At 37.8% G+C, this 14700-nt stretch overlaps 1 long non-coding RNA gene across 2 annotated transcripts in view; it reads right to left on the bottom strand.

The window, feature by feature from the left end:
• LOC123595917 overlaps window positions 1-14700 on the bottom strand; it is a 79849-nt gene that overhangs the window by 51521 nt on the left and 13628 nt on the right. The window contains exon 1 of one of the 2 annotated variants that reach the window (XR_006711430.1): window positions 941-1055. The exons of the other annotated variant lie outside the window; for it this stretch is intronic. This is a non-coding gene — a long non-coding RNA (uncharacterized LOC123595917). Of the gene's footprint in view, window positions 1-940; window positions 1056-14700 lie in introns of those variants that run through there. 2 annotated transcript variants of the gene reach the window in all.

Below are 14700 nucleotides of genomic sequence, written 5' to 3'. Positions count from 1 at the left end.
ATTCTGTTCGTCTCAATGAGGCCTGTCCACAAGAGAAACTATTTTATCAACCCTCAAATCATTATGTCATATACCTGAAACTAATGCAATGTCGTATGTCAATTATATCTCAATTTTTTAAAAAAGAAAAAAAGATACTAATACTAGTATTAAAATCCCTAAAAAAAGAAAAAAGAAAATATGAACATTCATCTCAATCTTACATCAGAGAAGGAAATTAGACATTTTAAATACGTATTTATCACACATTATCTATTTGGGTAGATACTTTGAAGTCCAATGGATTTCCATATATAAGGAAAGGATTCCCTTGTGAGTATTAAATAGAAGTTGCTTAAAGTCCGTTGCATATTACATGTAAATAGAGTGTTTAACACATATATTTTACTCCTTACAGATGCTCAAAAGTTTTTAATCTAGGGATTTACTACCATAACAGTAAACCCTCTTGGTATATATTTATAAAATATTACCTAGTTATTATAGTTCTATCCCCACTCTGACTAATGTTTTAAGAGTAAAATGGTTACTTTACAACACAAAAGTTAAACTTCAAAAAACTTAAGTATATAATATTTCCTAGAGAAAAGAACTGTAATTCTCAAGCTGATAGGAACTGGGGAGATTTAGTGATACTCAATCCAGCTTAAAATAAAGTTGCTGTCCTGTCCTTTCCTACGGCTTAGGTCTCTGACAGCAAACATAATTAAAGCTATAGAGAGAGAAATCACCAGTTGTTCTGAATCAGTGAAACGTGACAGCCAAGAAAATAATGCTAAGGTTTTTTTTAAGTCCCAAGTACTGATTCTACCCACAGTCCCCTTTTTTCTGTGTCATTCTTAACAGCAGAAATAAATACAGAACAAACATGAATCAATAGAAAAGGCTGGGGAGAGAGAGAACAATTTAGGGAATTTCTGTGATGTATTATAGTTCATACCCATGCAGTCATCCAGTGAGCCTGGCGTTCCCCTCAGCTCTGCCCGGCTGGCACCTGCTCACTCTTATAGTCAGCTCAATGGCTTCTCCATGTCACTTCCCTCCCGTAGACTGTCCGTTCGGGTGCCAGAAAAAGTAGGGTTAGTACTTCCACATCTGTTTCCTACTAAAGTCACAGAAGTCTCTTGTCAATGACCTACTCCTTGGCTTTGTTAGTAAAAGGTGGATATGAGGTAGAAGACTGGTACGATGAAAAGAGGCTATTTTAAATTGCTGTCATCGTGATTAAATGTGATTTTCTCCAAAATGCCCCAGGGGCTTATTTTGAACCAAATCTTCTCCAGCTGGCATGTTTCTGATTCACTGGCATTACCTTCCTGTATGCCAGGGATATGCCATCTTTAAAGGAATTAAAAAGGGTGATCACCATGAATTCAGACTGTGTTGTATTTAACGTGTATATAATACGTATTCTTGAAACTGCTATGAAGACTGTGGTTTTCCTGAAACTAGTTTTTGCAGGCTGCATGATTCTTGGCAGTCTCCTAGAAGCAACACAGGAATCATCCGCATAATTCTGCCACTGGCTCTTAAACTCAGAAGTGGGCAATCGGCTAGTACTTATTTTAGAAAGTCTGGCAGGTCCACTGAGTTTGCTCACAACTGTGCACCTCTTAGAAATCTCGTGCTAGTGAGCTCAATTATTATTAAAAGACCGAACTATAATTAACACACAACACCATGCCACCTTGTCACCTTTTGGGCTAACCATTCCTCACAGTGACATACTACAGAAAGCCTGCTCCTTCGTGATATGGCCATTACACTGTAAGAACTGAAATTTTATGTCAGGGCGCCTGGGTGGCTTTGTCAGTTAAGCGTCCCACTTCGGCTCAGGTCATGATCTCCCAGTTTGCGGGTTCAAGCATCTGCGTCAGGCTCTGTGCTGACAGCTAAGAGCTTGGAGCCTGCTTTGGATTCCTCTCTCTCTCTACCCTCCCCTGCTCAGTCTCTCTCTGTTTCTCAAAAATGTATATAAAAATTTTAAACAATTTTTTTTAAAAACTGAAATTAAGTCAATTATTTTTATTTCTTAAAACTATGCAAGGTTACAGACATTTTCCCCTACTAACAGATGACATAAATCCAAAGTTCCAAGACTGATTTGTTTTATCTTGGTATGTTTTATTATATATGTGTGTCTGGCAGATAAAAGGAATGAGGATTGGACTTCTGGTCTTGGGCCTTTCACTTCCTTACGATGCAGCCTTGCATAAGTCACCTTAGTTTCATGATTTTTATCTGTCAAATGGAAATAACAATACACATCCTACCTATCACACAGAATATAAAATTGTAAAGTGCTAGATAAATGTAAGGTTTGTGCATTGATGAAAATGCCTTGAGTTAATAAACATATGTTTATAAAATATGCATTTTTATTGAAAACATATATATTAGTAAAAGGACTGTTTGGCAAGAAAACTGGCTGGGAACCAAAGACTCATGCTGCAAATTGCCAATTCCAAGTGGCTTGGCAGAAAATCCAGACGGAAATCACATACCTCCCTATGATGATTAACTTTATGTGTCAGTTTGGCTGGGTCCTGGTGTCTAGATATTTGGTCAAACATTTTTTCTAGATGTTTTTATGAACATGTTTTTTGGATGAGATTAACATTTGTATCACTGGACTTTACAGTTAAGCAGATTGCCCTCTGTAGTGTGGGTGGGCCTCATCCAATCAACTGAAGTCCTGAATAGAAAAAAAAACTGCCCTCCCCAGAACAGGAAGGAATTCTGCCAGCAAACAGCCTGTAGACTTCAAGTGCAACCTCAGCTCTTCCCTGGGTGTCCTGCCTGTTGGACTTACCCTGTTGATTTTGGACCTGCCAGCCTCTATTATAATGTGAGCCAATTCCTTAAAATAAAGTTTGTTCTTTCTCTCTCTCTCTTTTTCTCATTCTCTGTCTCTACACACACACACACACACACACACACACACACACACACACCCTCAGCTGTTTTGTTTCTCTGGAGAACCCTAACTACTATACCCCTTAAATCTATGTGGAGTGATTGACTAATCCTGGCCAATGGATAAGTGAAGCGTGTCACTTCTGCAGTGAGGTATCTAATTACCTGGTGTGCTCTCTCCACTTTGTCTTCTTCTCCTGTGGCATATTTGGAAGCCACATGTGGAGGATAGCTACATGTGGTGCACAAGATGGATGAAGCCTGAAGATTGGCCCAATATGAGGCAACAGAGATTTGAGGATTATCTGCTACAGCAGCTGGAACTAGTTACCCTGACTAATACAGGTATATGTTATTGTGTACAAATTGAACTAAAAAGGAAAATTCTGCATTATTTGGAGCATAAAAGAAAAAAAAAAACAGCTCCTGACACCTGGAAACTATCCTGAACACTTTCTCACAGAACACCAACATCGGACAAAGCATTCTCTGACCATGATATCAAGAAAGAAACAAGCCATGGAATGAATAAGTCAGGGCAATCAAAGGTACAGCGTAGGGAACACAGTCAATGGTATTCAGTAGTGACGGATGGTGGTTACATTTGTGGTGAGCACAGCATAACCTACAGAGATGGTGAATCACTATGCTCTACGCATGAAACTAATGTAACATTGTGTGTCAACCATACTCAAATTTATAAAAATAAAGACAGAAACCAGACCACTCTGTAATCATGTGTGAAGACAGAGAAAAATGTAAATGTTGTCCAAACAATTCAATTCAACATCCCCCTATCTCGAGTAACATGAATGAATGCTGCTCATTTTAGCTTCCCTCTAGTCTTCCCTCCTTCTAAGTCAGATATTCTAAATACCCAATCAGGAGAAGCCCTGCTTCCTGACAGCATGCAATCCAGAAAAAAAAGCCTCAGAACAAAGACTTAAAATTCCTTATATCTTCCCCCAAATCACCTAACCAACACTGAAATCCTATTTTAAAAGTCCTTTCCAACACTTACTGAGATGCCCTGTGATTTCCCAGCACCAGTTGTGTGGCCTCCTTCAACTGCTCATGACAGCAGAAATCTAAATTGTCCAACGACAGGTGTGTTCCTAGTAGTCTTTAGCTGGAGAGTATCAATACGGGCAATAATTGTACCCTCAGAAAATGCAGACTATCTATTTGATTCTAATCTCCTGTAGTCATGCTGATTTTCAGAGTGGGTAGATGAAAACAGCTTTGCTTTAAACCACACTGTGAGACTCTATAATCAATAACAACATTGTATCTGGATTAAATTGTTATTTTAAGAAAAACTTGGGTTTTTTTCTGGGGGAATTTTTTAGCTTGAAATATGTCCAATTGCTTATTAAAAACTTGTTACTTTAGGGACACCTGAGTGGCTCAGCCAGTTAAGTGTCTGACTTCGGCTCAGGTCATGATCTCGCAGTTTGTGGGTTCAACTCCCACAACTGGATCAGCACTGATCTTGCAGAGCCTGCTTGAGACTTTCTCTCTCCCTCTGTCCCTCCCCCACTTGCTTGCTCACTCTCTCTCTCTCTCAAAAATAAATAAACTTAAGAAAAATAAAAAGTAAAAAAAATAAAATAAAATAAACTAGACACTTTATATTTGATCTTCATTTATTGAAAAGTCTTTAATGGAATACATAAAGAATTACGATTTGTGTTTTGACAAATCAATTGTCAACTTTATTTTTCTTTAACAAGAAAGAAAATGTTACTCTCCAGAAACCTATGAATTGCCAAACTTGGAATTAAATGTATGGGGGAAAGTTAAAAAGACTTCACTACCTGGCAAACTTTTTAATTGGCTTTAGAACAACTGGAAAGCCTCTTGGCTAAAGACAAAATTAGATCTGCACCTCACATCATGCACTAAGATAAACTTCAAAAGGATCATATATTTAAAGTAAAAAAATAAATTAAAATTTTACAGGGCACCTGGATGGCTCAGTTAGTGGAACGTGCAATGATTTGGGGGTGGTGGGTTCAAGCCCCACGTTGGGTGTAAAGATTACTTAAAAAATAAAATCTTGAAAAAATTAATAAAAATTTTACATGAATTGGAAGATGATATAGATGAATACCTTTCAACCTGGGGTCAGGGAAATTTCCCAACTATCTCAATACCCAATAACAATTCAAGAAAGAAGAATGAATAATTAACTAATAATTTAAAAGTACCCTGCAGAGCAGAAACACTGTAAACAAAGTTAAAATGTACATAAAAACTTGGAGAAATTACTTATAACTGATAAAAGGGAGTGGAACAAAGGCCAGCATAAATGATATAATAAGAGCTCCCCAAACTCTCAAATAAAAAGACCAACAATCCAACAGAAGAATTATTAAAGAATATGAACAGGTAGTTCACAGAACAAGAACACAGAAATGACTCTTAAAGATAAGAAAACAATGGCCAATCTCCCTTAATAAGAAAAATTCTAAATACCACTATTGTGACAAAATATTGCTTGCCTATCAGATTGGCAATATTTAAGTTTGACAATAAATCTGTCAGGGAAAATGTTAGGAATGGGAATGTTTCTCAATTTCTAGTGAAAATGCAAACTGGAACAGCCATTAAGATAACAGTTTGGCAATATATAGAAAAAATAGGGAATTAATAAGTGATTATAGCAAGCTTTCAGAATAGAAAGTTAAAAGGTCAACGAACTGTAAACAAGTTGAATTTGAAATTACAAACGCATTGTCATTTATATTAGCACCTTCAAAAAACTGAAATACTTAGGTATAAATCTAACAAAATTATGTACAAGATCTATATGAGAAAAACTGCAAAGCTCTGATGAATGAAATTAAAAAAGTAAATAAATGGACACCATATTTCATGTTCATGAATAGAAAGAGTCAAATATTGTCAAAATGTCAGTTCTTCCCAACTCCAACTACAGATTCAGTACAATCCTAAATTCCATCAAGTTATTGTGTAGATATCAACAAACTGATTCTAAAGTTTAAATGGAGAGGCAAAAGACTCAAAATAGCCAACACAATATTAAAGGCAAAGAACAAAGTCAAAGGGTTGACACTATGTGACTTCATGATTACTATAAGACTATGTGGTATTGGTGAAAGAACGGACAAACAGATCAATGAAACAGAATAGAGAGCTGAGAAATAGACCCCATAAATACAGCCAGCTGATCTTTGACAAAGGACCAAAGGCAATACAATGAAGAAAAGATGGTCTTTTAAATAACTGGTGCCGGAACAACTGGACATCCAAATCAAAAAGAAGAAGGAGAAGGAAAAGAAATAGCTACACACAGACTTTGCACCCTTATAGAAATCAACCCAAAAAGGATCACAGAGCTAAATGTAAAACACAAAACTACAAAACTCCTAAAAAATCACATTGGAGAAAATCTAGATGACCTTATGTCTGTAATTACTTTTTAAATACAACAGTGAAGGCATGATCCATGAAAGAAATAATTAATAAGCTGCAATTCCTTAAAATTAAAACTTTCTGGGGCGCTTGGGTGGCTCAGTTGGCTAAGCGTCTGACTCTTGATTTCGGCTCAGGTCATGATCTCACGGTTCATCAGATAGAGCCCCATGTGGGGATCTGCACTAGCAGCTTAGTGCCTACTTGGGATTTTCTCTCTCTCTCTGCCCCTCCCCTGTTCTTGCTCTCTTTCTCTCTCTCTCTCTCTCTCTCAAAATAAATAAACTTAAAAAAAAAATTTTAACTTTCTGCTCTGCATAATATACTATCAAAAGAAAGCAAAGACAAGCCACAAATTGAGAGAAAATATTTGCAGAAAACCCATGATAAAGGACTGTTACCCAAACTATACAAAGAACACTTAAAACTCAACAATATGAAAACAAACAGCCCAATTAAAAAATGGGCCAAAGACTTCGACAGGCATCTCACCAAGTGAGATATACAGATGGTAAATGAACATATGAAAGAGTTTCACATCAGATGTCACTGGGGAAACGCAAATTAAAACAATTGAGAAACCACTACACACTTATTAGAAATTATCAAAATCAATTGATCTAACAATGAAAAAACTGACAATACCAAATGTTGGCAAGGGTGAGGAGCAACAGGAACTCTCATTCATTGTTGGTGGGAATGCAAAATGCTACAGCCACTTTGGAGGATACTTTGGCAGTTTCTTATTAAAATAAACATACTCTTACCATACAACTCATCAATCTCACTCTTTGATATTTACTCAAAGGAGCTGGAAATATATGTCTACACAAAAAATCTACATTAAAAATGTGTGTAGCAGCTTTATTAATAATTGCCAAAACTTTGAGGCAATCAAGATGTTCTTCAATAGGTGAATGGATAAACTGTGATACATCCAGACAGTGGATTAATATTCAGCACTAAAAAGAAAGATCTGTTAAGCCATGAAAAGACATGAAAGAAAATTAAGTGTATATTACTAGGTAAAAGAAGTACTATTATATGATTCCAATCATATGACATTCTGGAAAAGGCAAAACTATGGATACAATAAAAAGATCAGTGGTTGCTAGGGGCCTGGGGGCATGGGATGAACAGGCAAAGCACAGAAGATTATTAGGACAGGGAAAATGCCCTGTATACTATAATTATGGATACATGTCATTATACATTTATCCAAATCCATAGAATGCACAACACCAATTAGACTGTACCCTAATGTAAACTATGGACTTTGGGTCACAATAATGTATCAATGTAGGCTCGTCACTGGCAACAAATGCACCACTCTGGTCACGGATTTTGATAAAAGGGCAAGTTGTGGATGTGTGGAGGCAGGGGGTTTAGGAGAAATCTCTGTACCTTCTGTTCAATATTGTTGTGAATATAAAACCATTCTAAAACTTAAAGTCTGTTAACATATTTACCCAAAAACATGATTCTACCCTTGACATTTCTACCTCTACGAATTTATCCCAAATATACACTGGAAAAGTATGAAATGAAATACAAACATTATTTACTGTGAAATTATTTATAAAATTAATTACTAGCAACAATAAAAATATCCATCAACAATTTCACAGAAATCCCAGGATACAAAATCAATATATAGACATCAATTGCATTCTTTTACACTAATGATAAAGAATCTGAAAACAAATAAATACAACCATCCCATTCACAACACCATCAAAAACAATAAAGTTCTTAGGAATAAATTTAACACAAAGAAATAAAAGATATATACAACAAAAACTACAAAATTTAGCTAAAAGAAATCAACACAAAAAGTGGAAAAATATCCTGTGTTCATGGATCAAAAGACTTAATATTGTTAAGATGGGCATAATACCAAAAGCCTTCGACATTCAGCATAACCCCAACCAAAATACCAATAGCATTCTTCACAGAAACAGAAGAGAGAACACTAAAATTTGTGTGGATCCACAAAAGACCTAAAATAGGCAAAATAATTTTGAGAAAAAAGAGCGAAGACAGAGGTACCATGTTTCTGGATTTCAAGCTATACTACAAAGCCATGGTAAAACAAAAACAAAAACAAAAACAAAAACAAAACAGTACTGGCACAAAAATAGACACAACCTATGGAACAGAGTAGAAACCCCAGAATTAAATACCAATATATACTGCCAACTAATATTTGCCAAGGAAGCCAAAAACACCCAATAAGGAAAAGATAGTCTTTTCAATAAATAGTGCTGGGCGAACTAGAGAACCACATGCAGAACAATGAAATTGGACCCCTAACTCACACCACTCACAAAAATTAATTTAAAATGGGAGTTCCATCAGAAGTAGGAACAGAGAGTGGACCCCAGAGAGCCCTGAGCAGTCCCACTGCCTCCACAGTCCTAGTTATCATCACACCCCAGGAGGAGCCCAGCTACCTAATCTGGCCCCAGTCACCATCACCATAGCTGTAAGCACGGAGGCTGAGACCCAGTAGCCAACTGCAGTCCTTGCCCTCAGCACTGCTGACACCAAGCCCGGTACGATGGGCAGTGGCCTCATGGGGGACACTAGCCAGCAGCCACAAGATCACTGCAATGGAAGGTTTGGGAACAGTAAAATGGTTCAACGGATATGGAAGAAACGGATATGGTTTCGTCAACTGGAATGACACAGAGGACAATGTACAGCAGCTTACCATAAAGAAGAACCTAGGAAGTACCTTCCCAGTGCAGGAGACAGAGAGGCTGGAGTTTGATGTTGTCAAAGGAGAAAAGGGTTCAGAAGCAGCTAATGTGACAGGCCTCAGTGGAGTTCCACTGCAAGGCAGTAAGAATGCAGCATACCATAACCATTATAGGTGCTATCCATGTCACAGGGGTCTTTCATGCAGTTACCCACAGAATTACCAAAATAGTGAGAGTAGGAAAAGAAGAAGGGATTGGAGGTGCTCCCAAAGGCCAGGCCACATAGCATAGGCCCTACCACAGATGGTGGGTTGGATTCCACTTTACTATGTGCAGAGGCCCTATGGGCATGGACCACAGTATTCTCAACCTCCCTATCCAAGCAGGCTGCAACAGAACAAGATAAAAAAGTGAGACAGAATATTACTGGGGCTATAGATCATGATTCCACAAGGGGTCCTCCTTGCCAAAGACAGCCTGGGGCACTTGGGAGGATCAGTCAGTTGGGCATCCCACTTCAGCTCAAGTTATGATTTCACAGCTCATGGGTGTGAACCCCCATATCAGGCTCTGTGCTGAAGCTCAGAGCCTGGAGACTGCTTAGGATTCTGTGTCTCCCTCTCTCTCTGACTCTCCCCCACTCGTGCTCTGTCTCTCTTTCTCTCAAAAATAAATATTAACAAAAAAAAAATTTTTAAAGACAGTCCAGAGAGGACAACAATGAAGAAGATAAGGAAAAATCAAAGAAATGAGACCCAAAATCACCAGCCACCTCAACCTGGGTACCGCAGCAACTTCAATTACAGAGGTAGATGCCCAGAAAACTCTAAACCACAAGATGGCAAAGCAGTGGATCCACCAGCTGAGATTTCGTCAGCTTCCAAGGCTGAGCACAGTGGGAATGAGTAAATGCGGCTTACCATTGCTACCATGATCAGGTTTAGTCATCCAACAAGAAAAAATCAATGTGAAATCCCTGCAGTAAGAAATGAGTGGCACCTGGGTGGCTCAGTTGGTTAAGCATGGGAGTCTTGACTTTGGCTAAGGTCATAATCTCATGGTTCCTGAGATAGAGCCCCACATGGGGCTCTGTGCTGGCAGCACTGAAGCTTGCTTAGGATTCTCTATCTTGCCCTCCACCACTCATATTCTCTCTCCCTCTCTCAAATAAATAAACTTAAAAAAAAGAAAAAGATTTAAGAAATGAACAAAAGATTGGAGCTGAAGACCTTAAGTGCTTGCTTTTATCCCATTAAGCAGATAAATAGAACTATCTGCATTATCTATGCAGCATGGGTGTTTTTTTTTTAATGTTTATTTATTTATTTTGATAAAGGGAGAGAGAGAGAGAGAACAGGGAAGGGGCAGAGAGAGAGGAAGAGAGAGAATGCCAAGCAGGCTCCATGCTATGAGAACCCAATGCCAGGCTCCATCCTACAATCCTGGGATCATGACCTGAGCTGAAGTCAAGAGTAGGATGCTTAATTGACTGAGCCACCCAGACTTTAAAGTTATCTTTACAGTTAAAGATAAAAGAGAGAATCTTAAAAGCAGCAAGAGAAAAATGACTTGTTACATATAAGAGATCTCCCTCATAAGACTAAGAGCAGAATTCTCAGCATAAACTTTGCAGGCCAGAAGTGAGTGCCATAATATATTCAAAGTATGAAAAGGAAAAAACTCAACCATGAATACACAACCAAGGTTATTATTCAAAATTTAAGGACAGATAAAGAGTTTTACAGAAAACTAAAAGCTAAAGGAGTTTGTCACCACTAGCCTTACAAGAAATGTTACAGAGATTTCTTTAAGTTGAAGAGGGGCCATAATTACTAATAAGAAAACATATGGGGGATGCCTGGGTGGCTCAGTTGGTTGAGCATCCAACTTCGGCTCAGGTCATGATCTCGCAGTTCATGAGCTCAAGCCCCGCGTCTGGCTCTGTGCTGACAGCTGGGAGCCTGGAGCCTGCTTTCAAGTCTGTGTCTCCATCTCTCTGCCCCTTCCCCGCTCATGCTCTGTCTCTGTCTCTCAAAGATGAAAAAAAGTTAAAAAAAATTTTTTTTAATTAAAAAAAGAAAAAGAAAACATATGGAAGGAAAAACCTTGCTGATTAAGGTGTGTGTGTGTGTGTGTATGGTATATACTATACTATTTATACTATATATAAAGGTGTGTGTGTATATATATGTATTTGTGTGTGTGTGTGTGTGTGTGTGTGTGTATATATATATATATACATATATATATATATACATATATATAGTAAAAGTAGTGGACTAATCACATATAAAGCTAGTATGAAGGTTAAAAGACAAAAGCTGTAAAAATAAAATATAACCATAATAATTAGCTAAGGATACTCAAATTAAAAAGATTTAAAATGTGACCTCAGAATACAAGTATTTACCTCTTTGGGTAGGTTTATTCCTAGGTATCTTATGGGTTTTGGTGCAATTATAATGGGATCAATGCCTTAATTTCTCTTTCTGCTGCTTCATTATTGGTGTACACAAATGCAACAGATTTCTGTATGTTGATTTTGTACCCTGCAACTTTACTGAATTCGTGCACCACTCTAGCAATTTTTTTGTGGAGTCTTTCAGGTTTTCTACATAGAGTATAATGTCATCTGCAAATAGTGAAAGTTTGACTTTGTCCTTACCAATTTGGATGCCTTTTATTTCTGTTTGTCGTCCGACTACTATGGCTAGGACTTATAGCGCTATGTTAAATAACAGTGGTGACAATGGACATCCTTCTCTTGTTCGTGACTGTAGAGGAAAAGTTCTCAGTTGTTCCCCACTGAGGATGATATTAGTTCTGGGTTTTTTGTATACAGCCTTTATTTTGTTGAGGTATGTTCCCTTAACCCTACTTTAGTGAGGGTTTTTACCATGAATGGAAGTTGTACTTTGTCAAATGTTGTTTCTGCATCTATTAAAAGGATCATATGGTTCTCATCCTTTCTTTTATTAATGTAGTCAAAAAAATAAATAAAATATGACATTATAAACAAAACATTCCAGGGATGGGGGGAGTAAAAATGCAGAGTCTTAGAATGTTTTCAAATTTAGATTATCAACTTAAAATAGACTCATATATAGGCTTTTATCTGTGACCCTCATGGTAACCACAAAGCAAAAACCTATACTAGATATACAAAAGATAACACAAAAGAAATCTAAACATAACACTATAGAAAGTCACCAAACCACAGCAAAGATATCAAGAGAAAAAGAAAGGAACAGAGAGGATCTACAGAAAACAATTAACAAAATAGTAATAAGTATGAAGCTATCAATAATTACTTTAAATGTAAATGGATTAAATGATCCATTCAGAAGACAGAGTGACTGAATGGATTAAATAAACAAAACCCACCTATATCTGCCTATAAGAGATTCACTTAAGATGGAAGACCACAAAGTGACTAAAAGTGAAGGGAAGGAAAAAGATATTTCAGGCAAATGGAAACCAAAAGAAAGCTGGGGTAACTTTACTTAGACAAAATACTTTAAAACAATTACACTAATAAAAGACAAAGATGGGCATTAATTAATAATAATAAGGGGAACTAGACAAGAAGATATAACATTTGTAAATATTTGTACACCCAGCATAGCAACACCTAAAAACATAAAATAAATATTAACAGATCTAATTGACAGCAATAATAGTAGGAGACATTAAGAACCTGTTTACATCAGTGAATAGATCGTCCAAACAGAAAATCAATAAGGAAACATTTGCCTTAAACAACACATTAAAGGATGGACTTAGTAGATATATACAGAACATTTTATCCAAAACTAGCAGAATACACATTCTTCTCATTTGCACATAGAATACTGTCCAGGATACATCACATGTTAGGCCAAAAAATGAGTCTTAAATTCAAGAAGACTGAAATTACATCAAGCATCTTTTCCAACTACAATAGCGTGAAATTAGAAATTACAAGAAGAAATGAAAAGCCACAAATATGTGGAGACTAAACAACATGTACTGAACAAATAATGGATCAATGAAAAAAATCAAAGGAAAAATCAAAATATACCTTGAGAAAAATAGAAATGAAAATACAACATACCAAAATCTATGGGGTACAGCAAAAGCAGTTCTAAGAGGGAATATTATAGCAATAGAGGTCTACCTCAAAGAACAAGAACATTTTCAAATAAACAATCTAACTGTACACCTAAAAGAACTAGAAAAAGAAGAACAAATGAAGACCAAAGTTAGTAGAAGAAATAAAGATCAGAGCAGAAATAAAATTAACACTAAAAAGGCAATATAAAAGATCAATGAAACTGAGCTGGTTCTTTGAAAAGATTTTTTTTTTTAAACCTTAGGAGAAGGGCCAAGAAGGTGGAGCAGCATGGAAGGGTTTTTTTGCCTCTCTTGTCCTTGAAATGCAGCTTGATCAGACCAAAGCATCTTGAACACCTAGAAAACTGATTTGAGGATAAACACAACAATCTGCACAACTTGAACCACAGAATTTGGCAGGTATGTGGCACAGAGAAGTGAACTAGGGGAGAGAGAAGCCGCAGAGGGCAGGGAGCTATTTTTGCTTGTGGAGAGAGGACAGAGACAGGGAAAGAGTACAGGAAAAGCATTCCCCCTGAAAGCAGCTGGAGAGAAAGAGAAAGAGTGGAAACATTTAAAAAGGACTGAACAAGAAAGGGAGAAAGGAGAAAGGAGATGGCTTAAATTCCATTAAGACTCTGTAAACAGGAGCACATCATCTGAAACTCTGCAGCTCTTGTGGGAAGGGCAAATCCCCAGGAGCAGACAGTGAGGTCCAAGGGGCCCTCAGGCCACATGGGGAGAGGCGGTTCCCTTGTTGGGAGGACATTTTGTAGAGGCTGTGTGGCCTCCCCACAGGCAAATGTCCCAGTGGACCCTGGAGAACAGCCACATTTGCTGGTGTTGGAACAAGAACATTAAAGGGGAAGCCTGTCACCAGATGTGTGTTGTGATTTTCCATAATTCTTGAAATGCTGCTGCTAGATGATCACTCAAACTTTTCCTGGAGCAGACTGGTGCCTGGCCAGAGTCTCTGGGCATCTGCAGCAGCATGGTCTCATGAACATTCCTGGGGGCAAGCTAGTACCCGGCCATTGCTCAGGGAGATCCTCCCCTAGAGGGTCTGAGTGCTCAGAGCTGCACGGCCCTCAGAAGTGAGGGGTTTGGAAACACAGCCCCATCTGAAATAAAACTCAGGAGGGAGGTGCTTCCTGGCCGGCTGACAGCATGGTCACAGACAGGGTAGAAACAGGTAGTGGATGGAAGCCAGAGACAAAGAGCGGTGTTGGATTGCCAGTCAGCAAGAGTACAGAGTTCTGATACTAGAGACTGTGTAACTGGATGACACCATTTTGACCCCTCCTGCACATGCACATACATGCATACATGTGCCACAAAGATCCACCCCAGTCAACTAAGCTGTGCCATCTAGTGTAGAACAGAATCGCTACAACAAGCCCCATCCAACTTCACTCTAGAGGAACACCACAGTCTCTCCACCTGCTTAGTTTATGGACTATAAAGTGTTTCATAGTTTGACTTCTAGGGGAAAATGGATGTATTTTTAATCAATTTCATTCTCTTAGCTGGTCCATGTATTCATTTTTTTTTC

Source organism: Leopardus geoffroyi, chromosome B1 (genome assembly GCF_018350155.1).
Source record: "Leopardus geoffroyi isolate Oge1 chromosome B1, O.geoffroyi_Oge1_pat1.0, whole genome shotgun sequence".
NCBI lineage: Eukaryota > Metazoa > Chordata > Mammalia > Carnivora > Felidae > Leopardus > Leopardus geoffroyi.
The sequence above is the reverse complement of the archived record's forward strand: the minus strand, read 5'-3'. Positions and strand labels throughout refer to the sequence as shown.